This window comes from Canis lupus, chromosome 2, assembly GCF_003254725.2.
Source record: "Canis lupus dingo isolate Sandy chromosome 2, ASM325472v2, whole genome shotgun sequence".
In the NCBI taxonomy this organism is placed as follows: Eukaryota; Metazoa; Chordata; class Mammalia; order Carnivora; family Canidae; genus Canis; species Canis lupus.
In genome coordinates this window covers 71,258,944-71,276,830 of record NC_064244.1, presented here as the reverse complement: position 1 = coordinate 71,276,830, position 17,887 = coordinate 71,258,944, and the positions used below count along the sequence as shown (strand labels likewise).

The window sequence follows — 17,887 nt, the reverse complement described above, 5'->3', positions numbered from 1 at the left end:
CCAGACTCCTGTCCTAGTCTTTCCTTCTGTCTCCCGGAGGGCTCCCCTCCTCCAGCCCCACCAGGCCCTCCCCACAGCCTCTCACCCCCGCCCACCTCCTTCCCCTGAGAGCTCCTGGGTCCGCCCCCCCCTCCCCGCCCAGGTCTGAAGAACTCCTCCTCCTGGAAAGTTGCTGCTGGAAAGGAAGTGACTTCAGCGATTTGGCCACAAGGCTGGGCACTGCTGAGCCGGGCTCAGCTGAAGGCCTGCCCAGCCCACCTCCAAAGCACAAATGGAGCCACATGCACACACCACCCACAAGTGTGCACCCAGAACCCAGAACCCTGAACACAAGCTTCCCCAGTAACATGCGGAGAGATCCTGTGTGCACATTCCACACCATCCCAGTGTGCCCACATATCACCCCAGCATGTTCAGATTCTTGTTTATACACCTCTCCAACATATACCAGCGCCATGCACACATACACCACACTCCAGCATTGCTACACCCACCCAGTCCACACTCCAAATCCTGCACACTCCCCACTCCCGTGTAGTACCTACACAGCCCTCAATGCCCCCCAGCCCAGTCCACTTATATAACTCCTGTATACAGAACGCTGTGTACCTAGGGACAGAGCCCTACACACACCTGCTTGCACACAAGATGCCCCGTGCATTTACAGTTGGGTACACATAACCCTGCATCCTCCCATAACCACACCTCCCACCCTTACCATCCCAGGAGGCCCCACCCCTAGACCTCAGGCCCCAGGAATGCTCTTTTGGAAGTTGGGTGGAGTCCCCAGGCAGGCTGGGCTCTAGGGAGCTTCCTGGAGCCCAGAGGCTTCATGTGTCAGCTCAGGGAGTTGCCTCCGCAGGGCAGGGCAGCCCCACCTGGCCTCGGTGGCTCTAGAGCCTGGGTGGGCTAATCCGGGCCAAGAGCAGGGAGGCAGGTCCTGTCCCCACCCTACCTCATCTTATGATGGTGACTTAGTACACCTGAACTACACAGGTCCTCTTGGCACCTCACCTTGGCCTCCCAGCTCTCTGCTTCCACAGACTCCAGTAGGCAGGGGTCCTGGGGGAGGTCAGCTGCAAACATCAGGCATTCTGGTTTCCATCTCTGCCCTGAGTTCTGGTCATTGTCATAACCCCTTTCTCTTCCCAGTTCTCTCAACAAGGTGCCAGAAACAGTACCCAGACTAGGAGGCAGGACTCTGGGGTAGGACTTGCTGTATATCCATGAGCCTCAGTTCCCCTTTCTGGATAATGGGGAGTTTTGAGTAAGTTGGGTTAATACATTTTGATTCTATAAAGGGCCTCTTTTTGGCCTAAGCTGGGAGAAGGGATTCTTGCTAAGACTGGGAAGGAAGTCCCCCAGATCCCCACTTTTTGGGGCCCAGGCACAGACCTGGCTTCCCTGTACACTGTTACCTGAGCAGGCTGTGTAGACAAGGTCCGGCTCAGCAGGAAAGGCCTGTCTTCACCAGTGATTCCAGGGTGGTCTCTGCGGCAGCCTGAGAGCTGCCCCGAAAACGGGGCCCTCTGCTCGCACTTAGCTGGGCAGGCTCTGGGGTCCAGGCCAATGGGCAGACAGGTAGGCAAGCTCCCATCTGTGGAAGCAAACACAACAAACACCCCATGCATAAGCATGGACACAGGATAAGCCAGATAAAGGGACCAGGAGGCTAGCCTGGACAGGGTCCACTCTTGGATACAATGAGATCACTTACAACCTCATTTCACTGGAGAACTATGAGCCCATCTGTTGAAACTCCAGGTTCCTACTGGGGAGCAGTATCTTTATATATATGTAGGTACATACATGGATGAACATGAACACACATGCTATGGTGGAAAGAACTTGACCTTTGGGAGCCAGCTAGTCCTTGGCTCAACCCTCACTGTATGATCATGGGCAAGTCAGTTAACTTCTCTGGCTCTCAGTTTTCTCATCTATAAAATGGGGAGATCTTATAAATGGGGGAAGAACACTTTGGGGAAACTATACAAACTAACGGCTTATTTAGAATGCAGGTGTGAGAACTGCTGTTCAAGGACATGGTAAATGCAGATTTTCAAGCAAGATGTGTATGCAGCTGGCGTTTACCTTCTCCATCAGCAACTGGTTATGTCTCTTGTTTTCTTGAATATCCATGGCCCTTCTCACCACCCTCCTGCTTCCTGCCTATTTGTCTGCCTTACTGAGGTCTGTGCTGGAGCCCAGAGGGGGTCTGGGAACTAGGCCTCATGGACTGCTTACAGGTTCTGGTTGCCTGGGAATTTGTATGTGTGGCAGAGATCATGCCTGTATAAATGCACCTTTGTGAATGTTCAGCTGTCTGGGTAAATACACCTGTATGTGGGCTCCTGGGTCTATTTAGCCTTCTGTACATTTCTAAATGTGTCTGTGGATGTACATGTGTGTTGAAGAGTGTACGTGCACGGGATCCTATGTTGGCTCAGTTATGGTCTATGTGGTTAGCCATGTGTGTGTGTCTGTGTGGGGAGGGCTAACATGTACCTGGGTTCAGTGTCTTCAGTTACACGTGTGGGTGTGTTTCCTGGGTCTGTTCAGCTTTGTGTCCAGCTGAGCCTGTGTTTGCACGCCTGTGAGGACATGTACATGTGCGTCTGCCTATGTGGGAGCACCCTGACTCCAGCTGTGGTTGGGGTAGGAGTGTTGCCTCTGTGTGTGTGTGTGTGTGTGTGTGTGTGTGCACATGCTCTGCCTGGCTCTCTGCATCTCGCTGTGTCAGGAGCTGAACCGGCTTCTGCCTGTCTCTGAGCTCTCTGGATGCATGGGTTGGGGGGAGGTGGGGGGGGCGTGCGGCTGATCCTCTGCTGTCCCTGCAGGTTTCCAATCTCGAGGCCTGTGACTGCGGGCACTGGTGTCACTGTGGATCAACATTACCTCGCTCCTACCTCTGCCTTTTTCTGGGTTTTCAGGGTCATGGCTGACAGTGTGACTGATCATGGTGTTCCCATGGGTCTGTTTTGCTGTGGGTCACTATGTGCTCGTGCGTGTGTCCACGCATATGTGTGTTGTATAACCTTATCATTGTGTGCCTGCGTGTCAGTGGGTCCTTGTGCCAGATCACTATGTCTGGGCCCAAAAGAGCTATATGTCAGTGTCAACATGTGTGAGAGGGTCTGGGTGCCATGGTGTGCCTGTCAGCACAAGTGCCTCAGTGTTTGTGCGGTACCTTTGTGTAACTCTTCAGTATGTGTGTGCATGTGTACTGCACGCAAGAGACCCTTTGTGAGACAGTGTGTGTCTGTGTCACTGTGTTTGTGTGCCTGCTTCCCTCCTCCCTCCCTATCTCCTGTGCTTGCTCTCTCTCTCTCTCTCTCTCTCTCTCTCTCTGTAGGAGCCAGACAACTCCCCAAGCCTGGATTAGGGACAATTTATCCACAGGCAGAGAAGAATTCCAACCTGCCAGAGCCTCCCTCCTCTGATCCATCCCCCTTTCCCCGTGGTTGGGTGGGCACAGAAATGCAGCCCGGCAGCTCCCAAGCCCTGAGGGAGCCCCCACCTCTGCAGTTCCCCAGAGGCCCAGGAGGGCGGAAAAGATGGAAATCTGGGTGGCCCCAGAGCCCTCCAGTGGGGGTGGACTAGCTGCCCCCCATCCAGGCCCCCACAGCTCAGCGCATCTTGGCCCTGCTCTCCTACATATGGTGGTGGTGGCTGGGGGGGGGGGTGGGGAGTCTGCATGGGGTCTGCCGGGCCCTGTGGGCTGGAGGGACCTCAGGAGCAAAGCTGCTCCCAGCCCCTCCACAACCTGATACTCCCCAACTGATAAACGCCAGTTCCCCGCCACCCCCTAAAATGGGAATAACTGGGGAACTTGCAACCGTGCCCACAGAGGCTGGGGGCGATGCTGGGAGTGGGGGCAGTGCGGTGGGGGGGAATGCAGCAGAGGGGGGCACGAGGGGGGCTGAGCTGGGACTAGGGCTCCCTTCACGGTGCTCCAGGCGCAAGGCAGTATCACATGTTTCCCATTAGCTGCTCTGGCCTCCTTGTTCAGGGGGTGTTGGCTGGGGGAGATTTGTTCTGGTTGCAGACACCAGCCGAGACCACACAAGAGAGAGAGAGAGAGAGCGAGGGAGAGAGAGAGAGAAAGACAGAGAGGGAGAGGTTGAACCCCAGAGGGAAAGCAAAAGACACGCAGAGAGGAAGATGCACAGAGACACACAGAGGGAAAGGGAGATAGAGCCACGAGAGCCTCGGGAGCCAGAGACAGACACACAAGAACACAAAGCAGAGAGGCAGAGGCTGGCGATGGGGAGGGGCGCACAGGGAGGTGGAGGCGCAGGTGGAGATGCTGGCCAGAGGCTCGGAGTGCGAGTGTGGCCAGGAGGGGCCGGAGGGCCACAGGGTGAGGGGCGGCTGAGGGCACGGCGATGGCCACGCGGCGTGTGGGCAGGGGCAGGGGCAGGGGCCGCTGCGAGGCGGCCGGGCGGGGGCGGCCGGCTCCGGAGCCTCCCGCCTCCTGACCCTCGAGCCTCGGCGAGATAACAGGCCGAATAGTGCTGACTTGCGGTTCAGAAATCCAATATCCTCCGCGGCGCACTAATCGACTACCTGAGCTCCCGGCCCGCGCCGAGCTGCCCCGATTAATCCTGCGGCTCCACAGCCTTAATTAGTTTAACAGTTTCAGGGGCTGAAGAGGCAGGGACTGGGGTCCCCCCATGCTTGCTGGGCCGCAGACCCCCATGCCAGCCGTCTGGTGCCCCACCTCCAGCCACACCTGCTCCTGCCACATCGCCTGAAAAACACGGGGTCCTTCCTACTGGGAAACGGTCCCAAGGGTTAGCACCTAGGTCCAGAAGGAAGGTCACAGGGGGCTCAGACCATTCCCTCCCCCCAACCCACCACAATCGTCCTTGTGCTCAGGGCTCCGAATGCTTCCTTTGGCCAGCTCTTGGGGGCCCTGTGGTCCGCATCTGTACAGGGAGGCCCTGCCAACAGTGGGCCCCATACATACCACTGGGCAACATGTTGTCTCTTTAGGGTGAGAGACAAGCTCCCAAGTTACTGACAACCTCCCAACAGCATGAGATAATCACACATGTCACTCCCCACAACAGCATGAGATGGGTGCGTGGTGACATCTCACACATCCCCAACAGTCAGAGACAGGCGTATGGGTTGGTGAAGACCCTCCTAACAGGAGGAGCTAAGTACATAACCTATCACTCCCCCAGTGAGATGGGCACATCCAATACCCCCAGACAACAAGAGACAGGGACACAGGTGACAACCAACACACAGCCAGGAACTCCCACACCCACCAATGGGATGTGAAATGCAGAGAAGCTGTCTCTCTCTCTCTCTCTGACACACACCTCACCTTCCAGGTGTGAGGAAGGTACAGACCCCCCCAACCTCACGAGTCAGGGACACAGCCTCACCCCTTCCCCAGGAGTCCTCCCTTCAGACGACCAGATGGGTACACGACATATCACCCCTCTCACTGCTTCAGACAGGTGACAACCCACCCCCACTGCTCCCCCATCACTGTCGCCAGGCTGGGTGGTGCCGTCCTCTGCCTGCAGAGGCGTCACAGCTCACAGGGCATGAATGTCACCCCAGCACTGCCAGAGCCGGGCACAGCCGCATGTTGCCCCAGTGACAAACACCACTGGCCCCAGGAGGAGGTGGAGACGCACAGGGCTCTGGGCGTGACCTTGGTCCCTGGACACCAGGAGGGGAGGCGCCTGTGGCCTCCCTCCTGGGTAACTCAGCTGCCTGGTGCTGGGGGAGACAGAGTGCTGGAAAGGAAGCTGCCCGGGCACACAGACAACCTAGAAATGCCATCTCCCCAGGCTGCCACCCCTGCCCCATTTCTAACTGAATGTTATCTAGGGAAGGGGCAGAATGAGCCGGGGAGGGAGGGCTGTTGTTGAGGCCCGAGGAGCTGTTCCTCTAAGACTTCTCAGAGATGGGTGGTGGAGAGGTAGATTGGGGGCTGCTGCTATCATGCCCTTAGGCCCCAGGACCAAGAGGGCGTGTGATGACAGCTTCAGACCTGCACTACTGCACTGCTGCCGGGGAGCCCCAGGTCCTTAGGAAGGCCCCCTCTCCAAATTCAGGCCACAGAGTCTGACAAGGAGGCCAAAGTCCAGGGGCATGACTCACCCAGGGAACAGGCCCAGCCTGCTGGCCAGAGAGTGAGGGAGGCCAGGAGCCAAGAGGCCTGGGTTCAAGTCTGAGCTCCTCCCAGGCCAAGCTGAGTGACCTTGGAGCAGCAGCTCAGTCTCTATGGCTTATGGGGAGGGGGAAGGGGCAGTGGTGAGGAAAGTGCCAGAGAGAAGCTGAGGCTGGAGACCAGCAAGCAGAGCACTGCGGGCCATGGGAAGGACAACCCACCAATCCAGACGATCCCTGGCTCCACTGCTTCCTCACAAGGGATCTCAGCTTTCTGTACCTCAGTTTCCTCAGCTGTAAAGTAGGGATGATGTCAGCCTCACAAGACAATGTGACATGAAGTGGGCAGGTGCTCCAAAAATGGGAGCTTCTTACTGAGGAGGGAAAATAGAGAGGGTGAGAGACTTGTCCAAGCCACAGGGCAACTTAGTATCAGCTGAACTTGGCCTCTAGCTAACTCCTGGTTTCCCACCTAGGGTTGTTTCTCTAAGACTGCCTGGAGATCCACAATGAGCTGGGGGCAGGGATTACGGAGTGGATGTTGGGGTGTTGGTTACAGAGCTGCCCTGCTCTCCAGTGAAGACCAAAGGAAAGGAGTCTGTCATACATCCCGACCTTCACCGGGAACCTCACCTGGCTTGTCTTCAAACACTGGACCAAAGGGCCAACTCTAAGGGAGGGAGGCAGCCCGCAACCCAGCCCACCCATGACCGGTGCCTGTATCTGCTGCTTGGAATATTGGGGGTACCCGGGAGGTCAGTGCCCAGAGGCCGCTCATCGTGCTAGAGTCCAGAGAGGGACAGGCCCAGCCTGAGGTCACACAGCATGACAGCAGCAGAGCTCAGAGCCCTGACCAGGGACAGTCTCAGAGCAGAGTCCCTCTAGCCCCTGGGGATGGCTGGAGCTGGGGAGCCCTGGGGGACTGAGCGAAACGTGGCGACAGATGGCCTGCCGAGGCAGCGGCGATCTGGGCGGCTGGCAGGCATGCTCGCTCCCGCGCAGGGAAGCGGCTAATTTTAGCTGAGGCCTCGATGCCAGCTTTGTTCCCCCCACCCACCCACCGAGGGGGCCCAGCATGCCTTGCGTGCAACCCGCCTCCCCCAAGCACCCCTACTCCCCCGCCTGGCCCCTTGGTGAGTAGTGCCCAGACCCCAGGGTCCTAGAACTGTCTGCCTGACCAGGTCTCATCACACCCGAAAGCGAGGGCTAGGCCCTAGAGACCTGGCACCCCCATGCCAGGGCCTGTTTCCCATGACTCCAAGTTCATTCCTTGAAGAGGGGTGGCAGAGGGGGGCCGGAGGCCACCACCCTGACTGGGAGGGAGGGCCTTACAGCCAGGGCTGGTCATCCTGGGGGAGGGGCATTGCCCTCCACTCCATACTTAAGGGGACTCGACCTGTATTCTATCCCTGCCCTGAGACAGATTCTTCTGTGCTGGAGTCGCCCTGGTGTTGGTGAGCAAGGGGGCAGCAGTCACTCTACCCCTTCCTTGTTCCGCATAACTTTAATACCGTTCCAGGAGTTCAAAGTACTATAAAGAAGTCAGAAGTAGAACATGGGTAGTAGTACCTTGTGCCACTGGGGGAAACTGAGGCATAGCGGGAGACAGGCATCACTGTAGCAGGGGAGGAGACCAATCCCAGGAATCTGTGAGACCCAACTACACACGTTCTTCTTTTGAGTCCTTACAGTTAGGGGGCTCTTGGGTCCCTGGAACTACCCTCTGCCTGACCTGGGGTGGTCGAAGGTAGACTAGATGGATGGGAACCTGTGCTCTAAAACTCTGGAAATGGAGGGTTGGCACTCTTGGCTTCTGACACTCCATTTCCTGTAGGAAATGACCTTAGAACCTCCCCTGCCCATCTCCGATTCAACTACAGATGTCCAATGGGGTGCCAGCACATCTGGCCCCTATTTGAAAGGGGGCTCCTTCGAGGTGACTCTGGAGGGCCCCCAACCCTGTACCAAACCCGGGACCCTGAGGAAATCATCAAATGGAAAACAGAGGAAGACAAGTTGAAAAAAAATCTATGTATTTGGTGGAAACAGTCAGAAGAGGAAGAAAGGTAGGGCAAGGGCAAGGCAAGGCAACCGATTCAGGAAGAGAGAGCTCAAGGAAGAGTGTGGGGGCAAGAGACATGGGGCAGAATGAGGCTGAAAGAGAAGGAGATGGGGAGGGAGGGGATGAGAGAGAGAGAGAGAGAGAGAGAGAGAGAGAGAGGGAGGGAGAGAGGGAGAGAGGATAGGATGCTGGAGGAAGGAACACAGCAAAAGAGACTCAGAAGAGAGGGACAGGAGGAAGAAAAAGACAAAGACACAGAGAGACAGGCAGGATGAGGCAGAGACAAAGACAGAGAGAGAGAGAGCAAGATCCACACAGAGGGGAAGAGATGGAGAAGGAGCCTGCCACTGACAGGGCAAGGCACAGAGAACTAAGGACACAGGGAGCTGGAGACAGACAGGGTCTGACACACCCAGAGACCAACAGAGACAGTCGAAGAGGGTGAGACACACTCAGAGAACGGGGTGGGAAGAAGGGGAAGACATTAAGTGATAGAGTGTGTGGGAGGGGGTGGGGGGGACAGCCCCAAGTGAGGAGGGAGGGGGCATGAGGAGGGGGGGAGATGTCGTCGCCAGAGCTGGTGGGGGGGACAGAGGACAGAAATGGAATGTGGGTCTGGGCATGAGGCTCACAGATGCATCGGCTCCGATTTCAGCTGGGGCAGTTGGCTGCTGAGGGGGCTGGGGGGGGGGGGGAAGGAGCAGAGCCGGTGAGGGAGGGGGGCCTGTTGCCATGGCTGCGGGCACTGCAGGGGCACAGTCGGCTGGCACTTGGAGTTCTGGGCATGGTAGGGGGCTGACTGAGGGGAAAAGCGCGGGGGGGGGGGGGGGGGGGGAGGGGGAATGAAGAAGCTTCTTCGCCCCTGCCCTTGGGGCTCTACCAGGAAGAAAGTTTCCAGAGACAGGATGGGAGATGTTGGGGCCCAAGAGGGCTCTGGGCCTCTCTCCACCCCGTGGTGGGTGTGGGGGGGGGGGGGCGGCGGGCACTACTCCACAGGTCGCCTATGGGTATCCCAGGTTCCCACCCGGGGCTCAGGCTAGCCCCTAGGGACCCTCCGGCTCCAGCCCCTCCAGTCTAGCTGAAGATCCTGCATGCTGCTGCTGCTGTTTTTGCTTGCAGGGGAGCAGCAAGATTGTGAATTCAGGATCTGTAATCCTAACGCAGAGCCCAGGCCTACCGGGCTCCAGTTGCCAAGGCGACGGAGGGTCAGAGGGCAGCGCGGGGCGCCCGCTCCTCCAAGTCAGAATCCCAATTGTTAAAGCCCAAGAATAAACAGCTGAAGCGGCCGTGGGGGGGCTGGGAGGGGGGCTGAGGTCTGCATCGGCTCAGTGTGGTGTTGTCAAGCGAGATGTCACTAATTGTCTGAAGGAACGGGCTGAGGCAGCTCTTAACTGCTTCTGTGCCACCGGAGACACCTTGGCTGCCTGGCCCCATCCCCCGGGCCTCCCAGCATTCCACTGGGCCAGCTCGGTGCTGGGAGTGCTGGCCCAGCATAATCTCTGCCTCTCTTGCACTGAACCCCCACATACTTTGGCTCCCAACACTCCTCTTTGCCCAACTTGGAACCTCCCACCTGCAAGCTAAATCCTTATGTCCTCAGAACCAGTACCCCCAGTTACTGGGCCCACAGTACAGCCCAGAACTGCCTGTTTGGCCTGCAAAAGCCCTTGCAGTTCCCCCAGCATCTCCACCTCTGCCTCTCAGCAGTCAGAGATTCTGGAATGTAGGTGTACAGGTTGCAAAGGAGGACAGACGTTGGGCTCTTGTCATCTTTGGGGGCTAGCAAAGGCCCTCCTAGAGAAAGGCCCATAGTATTTTTCTGTGCAACCTCTGACTCTGTCACACACCAGAACCAAAAACCTGACTCAGGGCCAGGAGACCCCATTTCTAGTTTTGGTGGTTCTACCTACTTGCTGTGGGACTTCTGGGTATTCCCCCTCTGTGGCCTGCCTCATCTATCATCCATCCTCTACATTCAGTAGCGCCTATTCTGAGCTAGGCTGTGTCTGGAACCCCTGCCCAGAGGAACTCCCAAGAAAACAATCTGAGATCCATCAGGTAAGGTGTTTCATGAAAAACCGGAGCAGTTTGCACACGGTATACTGTCCAGTGGACTGCAGCCAGTTAGTAGTAGCAGTACTGGTATCCCATTATCACTGAGGGTCACTAAAAGGGTGTAGGTGATCAGAAAAAAAGATTGCGGAGGGGCCAGAGAGGCCAGTTCTGGAAGGCTGTCCTGCAGAAAGTGGTACCTGGTAAGATTTGGACAGGTGAGCAAGGAGGTAGAGTGCTCCAGAGAGGAGGTCTTGTGAGGTCCTTCAAGGGGAGCTGAGCTCTAAGATCTCAGGGTCGCATCGCTTGTTCAGCCCCTCCCAGAGCAGGAAGGCGGCCTTCTGTGGTCTCCCTGCCCCGCAAACCGGCCGGCCTCCTCCTCCACCCACTGCGCCTCGGGATAGCAGATTGGTGCCTGGAGGGGAGGGAGGGGCGCTCGTGGGCAGGGCTCCCGGAGATTGGTAGCACCTGGAATGATGTCACGAGGGGCGGGGTCATGGCTTCGGGCACTCCCCTTGCCCCAGGTCCCAGACCCCTGCCCCACGCCCGAAGTACGGTCTCCAGGAGGGGGCGCTCAGGCCACCTGGCCGCCCCCTATCAGGTGGCGGGCGGGGCTGGGGCGCTGTCCGTGGGCGGGGAGCTGGGCGCGGAAACAGGGGATCCCCCAGAGAGGGCCCAGCCCAGCTTCGGGCTGGATGCTTACAAAAGGCGACTTGTTCTTTCTTGGGATGCCTGCGCCTTCTCAAACATACCTACAGCCACACTCCGGGGACAGCTACACCCACACATTGCTGCACAAAGCCTGCCAGGGTGGGGCGTGGGGGGGGGGGAGTGTCGCCAGCCCAAGAGGGCAGCTTTAAGAAAGGGTGCCCCAACCACCCTTTGCCACAGGCTCAACACCATTCATCTCACCCCCATCCAACCCTGAGTGACCTGGATACTCGCACAGCCTCACAGGCAGCTCTGGGGACACTGATCCAGTCACATTTCTCCTAATTACCCTCTCCCTCAGACCATCTGTAGCTCAGCAACTCTTTCCTGCTCTAGAGTCAGACCTCGAGGTTCTTAGGGTCACCATGCCATGTGAGACCTTAGCACAAAATGAAACCCATTAAGGTTCCTTTTTACTGAGCACTTATTCTCTGCCAATCCTTATCATTACCCTTTGTGGGGAATGGTATTAGTCTCATTTTGCGGGTGGGGAAACTGAAGTTTATGTTAACTAGCCCGCCTAAGGCAGAAGCAAGGATTTGAACCCAAGTCAAACCTGACTTCAGAGCCCCTGCCAATCATCACACCACCTTAAACTCTAACACCCCGCCACACACATACACATACACACACACACACACACACACACACAGCCAGCAAAACCACCTCAGAGTCAAGGTGTAATTCACTACCCCAAACACACATCAATGTCACAGTCTAGGAGTCTAGGACCAGGCTGCTTCTCTCACTCCTCAGTGTCTGTGTGCTGAGGGGGGTAAAGAGTCTCGTCCTCCTAAGCTTTGCATCACTAAGGCTGGCCCGCAGTCATTATAAATGGGGCGAGAGTGAGAGCAGGGCCAGAGCAGGCCACCTCTAACCTTTCCAGCAGGCTCACCTCCACCTCCCCTGACCCCAGGATGACAAAGCACTGTCAGACTGGCTGGGGCACCAGGCCTGCAGCTCTCCCTGACCCCTTGGGCCAAGATCCTCCCTTAGCCCCCAACCCCTGCTGAGAACAAGTCGAAACAAACTCCTTCCTGGGGATGTCAAAGCACCTTTCCTGGGGGAGGCGGCTCTGTGATCCCCTGAGCCTGGCTGAGGAGAAGGATCAGGTTACTCTTTCCCCAGCTGTGCTTGGACTCCTTGGGGCTGACCTTTCACCTCATCCAGGCCAGGACCCAAAGGGGGCCCAGAGTACAGCCCTCACCTCCTGTTAACCCTCTGCATTCCTTCTCTTTTCATTGGGGCAGGGTGCTGCCAGGACCCACAGGGTCTTAGGAAGCCCAGCTGAGCATGCCAACCTTTCCCCACCCTTCCATCCTGGGGTCCGGTTTCCCAGACAGCTTTACAGAATGCTCTTCCCTACCCCCTGCCCAAGCTGCCCTGCCCTGCCAGGATCAGATACCTCCCTCAGCCTAAGCAGCTGAAAATGACCTGGGCTATTTTCGCTCTGGGATCGCGTTGCAAACTCCCCCTTGAGCTGGCAGCTTCCCACATCCCTCCACACCATTGCCCCTCACTCCTCACCCCTAACCTAGAGCCACTGACTTCCAGGACAGGAGGACTTTTAAAGACCACAGGCTTAAGCCCCTCAGATGGGGACACTGAGGCCACGGGAGTCAGGCACTGGGCTGGGCAGAGAACCAGGCTTCCTGGGGCTCCGCCCAGGTCTCTATCTACTGTCTAGCACAGCCTGCTCTGTACCCTAGATCTCAGAGCCTCTGACCCAGCCAAAAACCCAGCCGACCTCCTCCAAGCACCAGAAAGTCACCCAGAAGTCTCTGTGCTGCCCTGCATGTCAGAAACCGCTTCTGCCACACTCTTCTCTTTGTTTAGAACTGGGACCAGGTCTGTACCTGTATCACAGCTATGTGGATCACGGGAATGTTTTGGCAGGTGCAAACCGGGAAGACTGACAGGGAGACTGAGGCCTACAGGAATGGGAGGGAGATCCAGGCTTCCTGGGGTATATATTGCACAATGCTTCCATGCTCCGCTTCTTGGTACCCCACTTTTCCCTTCCTACCAACCTGGCCCCCTCCATGCTCCTGCCCCTCCACCTCAAGCCCCAGTCCTCCTGGGCAGGAATGTTGACTGGTCAGGTCTGAGCTGACCACGCGAGTGGCTATAAGGCGACAGACCCCCCCCACCATCCTCCCATCCCCCCAGCCTGGGGGAGCTCACATACCAAGGCAAAGTGGGGGTGTGTGTGCGAAACTGCTTTAACCCTTTGCATTCGGGCTTTCAGGATGAAAAGGAGAGGTAACTTTACTTCCAATGGCCCCTCCCATTTGAGTGCTGTGGGGAGGAGGGGGGTGCCAGCAAAACGGACTTCACTGAGGAGATGGAGTAAGGGCACTTGCCCTGCTAGGCTCTGTTAAGAAAAATTATGCTTTGCCACCCCAACTGTTTAATCTCATCTCCCATGACATTTGGAAAAACAGACAGGGGCTGGTACTGAGGAGGGAGAGAAGGAAAGAACAAATCATGAACCCCAACCTCAGGAGCCCCTAGTCTGATGGGAGAAATACAACCCTGCCCTGGGGAGTCTGATGGGGGAGACTAGGCACAGAGGTTGGGACAAAGAGCTGTGAGCAGAGAAGAGCATGTTGCTGCGCAGGAGTGGGAGGAAGCCAGGGCAGGAGCAGAACAAGCCAGGTGGGGTCAGATCAGGCAGGCTTCCCGGAGGCCCCTCGGCCCACACCCCTCCCCCCAGGCTCTGGAATCTCGGGGGTCAGGGCTGAGGGACAGCCCCGCCCCCTGCTCCCCTCGGGCTCAGGAATTCCACCAGCCAAGGGGGGGGCAGCTGCTTCGGCCTCAGTCCAAGTTGGCTCCCACTGGACCGGGAACTGCAGCTCCTCCTCAGGCCCCCACCCCCACCCAAGCCCCTAGGCTGGCCCCCAGCCCCCTCCCCTCCCCCCTCCCTGGCTGGCACTGTGAGTGCCAGGCGCTGGCAGAAAACAAACCCGCCGGGGTGGGTTTGCAGGGAGCGGGGTAACCTTGACACAGTTGCGGCAGTCGCTAATGGCAGACACACACTCCGCCTGTTCTGGGGGGACTGTTGCCGTTGCTAGGAAACCAGCAGCCGCGTGAATGGAAATGGGTCAGTAAACCTGGGGAGAGATAGTGTGACACTCGAACCACTGCAGCTGCTCCAGCCCACACCGAAATCCCTCCTCTTCAATATTTATCACTCCCGCCTGGGCCCTCAGCTCCTGCCAGACCCTGCACCAGCCTGGCCCTCGGGGGCCCCCCCAAGGCTCGACAAGGGAGGGAGGAGAGAAGAGATTGGGGGGGTTGCTTATCCGCTCCTTGGGGGGGCCCCCCAGGCGGGATGGAACTGGTTCTGGAGGAGATTGAACAGGAAACAGAGTCTAATCCTGTGGCGGGGAAGGGGTTAAAAGGTCAATTCACGCCTGTTCCTGACTTAGGCACCGTGGTAAAATTACTGCAAGTGTGAGCAGGCTAGCAACTGCCTGCTTGCCTACCTGCGGAGGCACTGATTAAGACAGGAGACCTCCCTCCCCGAAGAGATGGAGGGGGAAGAGGCACCCAAAACATGGCCAGGATTTGCTCACAGCTTGAAAACACCTTCCTTTACAGCCAGGCAATCTCCCTAATGTAGCCTAAGCTTTCTAACAGCCAGAACTGATGCCTCTAGTACAATCTGATAAGCACCCCAAATGGACATGAGCTGCCTATTGCTGGACGATAAATACCATCCTGTACACACATACCCCTCAAACAGCCAGACACTCACTGTTCAGGAAACCTTGACAACACCCCTACACGGATACCCCTACAATAGAACATGACAACTGGCAATTCAGAACAGTGCAGTTCAGCTCAACACCTATAAACAAGCCGGCAGATCTAGGCACAGGCGAAACTACTGTGTCAGATTGTGCTGAATTTTCCTGGTAAGGCTGGAGCCCTCCCCGAACTGCCTGCCCTGACCCCCAAGCCTGGCTCTCGGCTTCATCTATGTTTCCTTCTCTACTGTCACCAGCTCTTGTCTTGCACACACCCCAATATGCTACCCCTGCAATGGCTCTTCGGGACACACCATCCCACAAGCTAGCTGCCTGGAACACCGCATCCCCCACTCCCTGGAGGCTGGACTGGTCACTGACACACACATTCCCTTCCCCTAGAAGCCGGCGGTCTCACAGCTCTGATGGATGCAAGCTCTTGTTTTTAGGCCCTGGGAATCGGTGATGCCATTCACTTGGGTGATATGTCCCTTCTGCCCACCACAATCTCGGCCAGCGTCCCTGAATCTGTGTCTGGGGAAGGGAGGCACTCCAGTCTTCTGGAGGTGGGGATACCTCCACAGGAATCTCCCATCTGACTTGGTTCTGTGTGCTCCTATCTCCTAGGATACATCAGTCAACACAGCCTGTCAGAGCTGGAAGGTGCCTCAGGGAGTCACTGATCCAAGCCTCCTCTGCTTATGCAGGAGGAAACCAAGGCCCAGAGAGGGGAAGCAGCTTCCCTAAGTCACACAGCCCAACTGTGGCTTCCAGCCCCTTTCTCTTCCACAGTCCCTCACTGAGAGCTCTCTACGGATTGGAGGTAGAGGCAGCCCAGGAGGGTTTACTGGAAGCAGAGGGAGGTGGGGCTGGATTTGATGGGAAAAGGAGTCTACAGTCCTAGAGGGGAGTTCATGATAACTGCCCAACAGTGCATTCAGAGACACAGGCACCTGGCAACCCTGGAATCTGGGCCACATAAATGTCCTCAAATCTGGACCATGCCAAAATGATCCAGTGGATACTCATCTCCCACACCCTACCCCGCCTCATCCCTGGAACCAAAGGTGAAGGAAGACTGAGCTATTCTCCATACCTGGTAGATACTTGGGAATCTCTGCCTTTTATTATTTAAATAAATCTCTGCCAGGAAGCCTCTGGGATGCTCATGAAAGAGGTGTTCTGCTATGTAGCTTTTAAGTCAACTCTATTTTGCAGAAAAGTAAATTGAGGCTCACAGAGGCGAGGTAGTTTGCTTAAGTTCACACAGACAACAAATGGAGCCTTGAGTTCCTTCCAGTACATAAGGAAGGCCAATCCAACAGGAAACAGGGAGAACTGGGGGGGGGGGGGGGTGCATGGGGGGGAGGGAAGGGTGGGAGTTGACACAGGCCCAGGCCCAGGCCCAGGCCCAGGCCCAACATCCTGGGCTGAGGAGGGAGCCAACAGGGATCTGAATTTGAATCTGGGTATCTGGGTTCCACCTCCACCCACTCTAGCAGAGGTGGAGTGAAAGGTCAGCATAGAGATGGGAGGGAGAGGAAAGCAGAATTCCACTAGCCTCTCAGCCTGCCTAGGCCTTACCCTAGGGAGCCAGGCCAGGGGCTGCTCCAGCTTCCCCCAGCCCAGAGCTCTCTGTCAGGCCCTATCCCACCCCTTAGGAACAGCAGAACGAGTACTGTGAGGAGACAAGGTCCCCTCTGGTGGTCTCAGTTTCTCCACCTGTACTGAGAGCTAACGTAGCAGGAAGGACTTCTGAGGACCCTTCCAGCTTTAACGAAGTTTGGTGACCAGTCCTAGTCTTCAGTTCCCAGCACCAATTTAGATGTCTCTCCCCTAGTCTGGAGCTAGTTGAGAACAATGTTAACTGTGTCCTCAGCGAATAAGTGAACACTTAATAAATAAAACCAACATCTTTCCATCCTCCTGGGCCTTACTGCGAGTCACTACTTACCTTGGGAAGCCAAATTTCACAGGGTTGCTAGAGGGGAGGGGTATTCAAATACTTGAAGAGCTCTGAATGAGATTGTATGCTACACAGGTGCCCTTTATTTCCTGTCCTTACTATGTGCTGACACTATGGTAATTGCTTTCAACATTGTGCAGCTTTAAGCTCCACAAGGCCATGGCCGACCTACTATTATCTAGTTTTTGAGATGAGCAAAGGGACTAAGGAGTGAAGGGACTAGCTCAAGGTCACACTGCCAGTGAGTGGCAGAGGAGGGATTCGAACTGTGCCTACCTCCACTGCTTTTGTTTAACACAGTGAGGGTGTGCTGGGCTGGGGCAGGAAATGGAAGTCGAACAGGGACCCTTGGCAGAGGGAGAGGCAGTCCACCCCAGGCGAGGGAGGCGCCTGAGTTGCCAAACGGTTCAACAGTGTGCGGAGGCCAAATGGTATTGGAACTAGCAAAGTGTGGGAAAGCATCCCTTCCCCTCCCCCACAAAGGGCAAGGTAGACCTCTTTCCCTCCCCATCCCCACGCTGCCCAGAGTGAGCCCTGAGAGGTCACTTACCTACTCCCCCGGATCTCGGGGCTCCTGTAAAGGGAACCCCCTCCCTCCCGGGAGCCCTTTTCTGGACTTCAGGACCTGCAAGGTGCAGGAGCCGCCCCCAAAGAAAGCTGCCGCCAACGTCCAGAAAACTGTCCAGGATTTTTCAGGCACGTCCGCGCCTCCCCCCCACCGGCTCCGCGGTTGCGGGGGGTGAGGGTAGTTGGGGAGGGGGTTGTTGGGAGAGGACGGCCTCGCCTCCCTCCTAGGAGCCCTGGGGCGCCTCTTGCTCGAGCAGGAGGCTGTGGTCCGTAAGCCCGGCCGTTCTCGGGCCCGAACGGTCCGCCTCCGAGTTTTCCCGCCGCCGCCGCCGCCGCCGCCGCCTCTCAGGCTACCTGGCAGGCCCGCGCTGCCCCCTGATCCCTGCCACCCCCCCCTTCCCAGATGAGGCCGCGGAGCTTCTGACTCCTGGAGGAGGTGACGGGCCGAGAGGGAAACCAGGCGGCTGGGGGAGGGGCGTTGCCTGCACCTGGCCCCTCTCCGCCGCCCAGGCCGGGAGGGGCGGGACTGGACCCCCGCCAGACCCGAAAGGAGCGGCGGGGGAGGGGAGGTGCGCAGCCCTCCGCTCCCGCGGCCTGGGGCGGGTAAGGGGATCTCCCCCCGCAGCCCTCGCCGCGGAGGCG

At 57.3% G+C, this 17,887-nt stretch overlaps 1 protein-coding gene across 4 annotated transcripts in view; it reads right to left on the bottom strand.

Annotated features, from left to right (window-relative positions):
- AHDC1 (AT-hook DNA binding motif containing 1) overlaps nucleotides 1–17,887 on the bottom strand; it is a 66,421-nt gene that overhangs the window by 22,486 nt on the left and 26,048 nt on the right. Inside the window, exons 2-4 of one of the 4 annotated variants that reach the window (XM_049105709.1) lie at nucleotides 6,358–6,509; nucleotides 1,419–1,597; nucleotides 1,015–1,076 (exon numbers count right to left, since the gene is read on the bottom strand). The gene's annotated coding sequence lies outside the window, so the exon portion shown is untranslated. Of the gene's footprint in view, nucleotides 1–1,014; nucleotides 1,077–1,418; nucleotides 1,598–2,094; nucleotides 4,049–6,357; nucleotides 6,510–10,449; nucleotides 10,729–17,228; nucleotides 17,589–17,887 lie in introns of those variants that run through there. The other 3 variants (XM_049105705.1, XM_049105708.1, XM_049105707.1) reach the window with 3 other exon arrangements.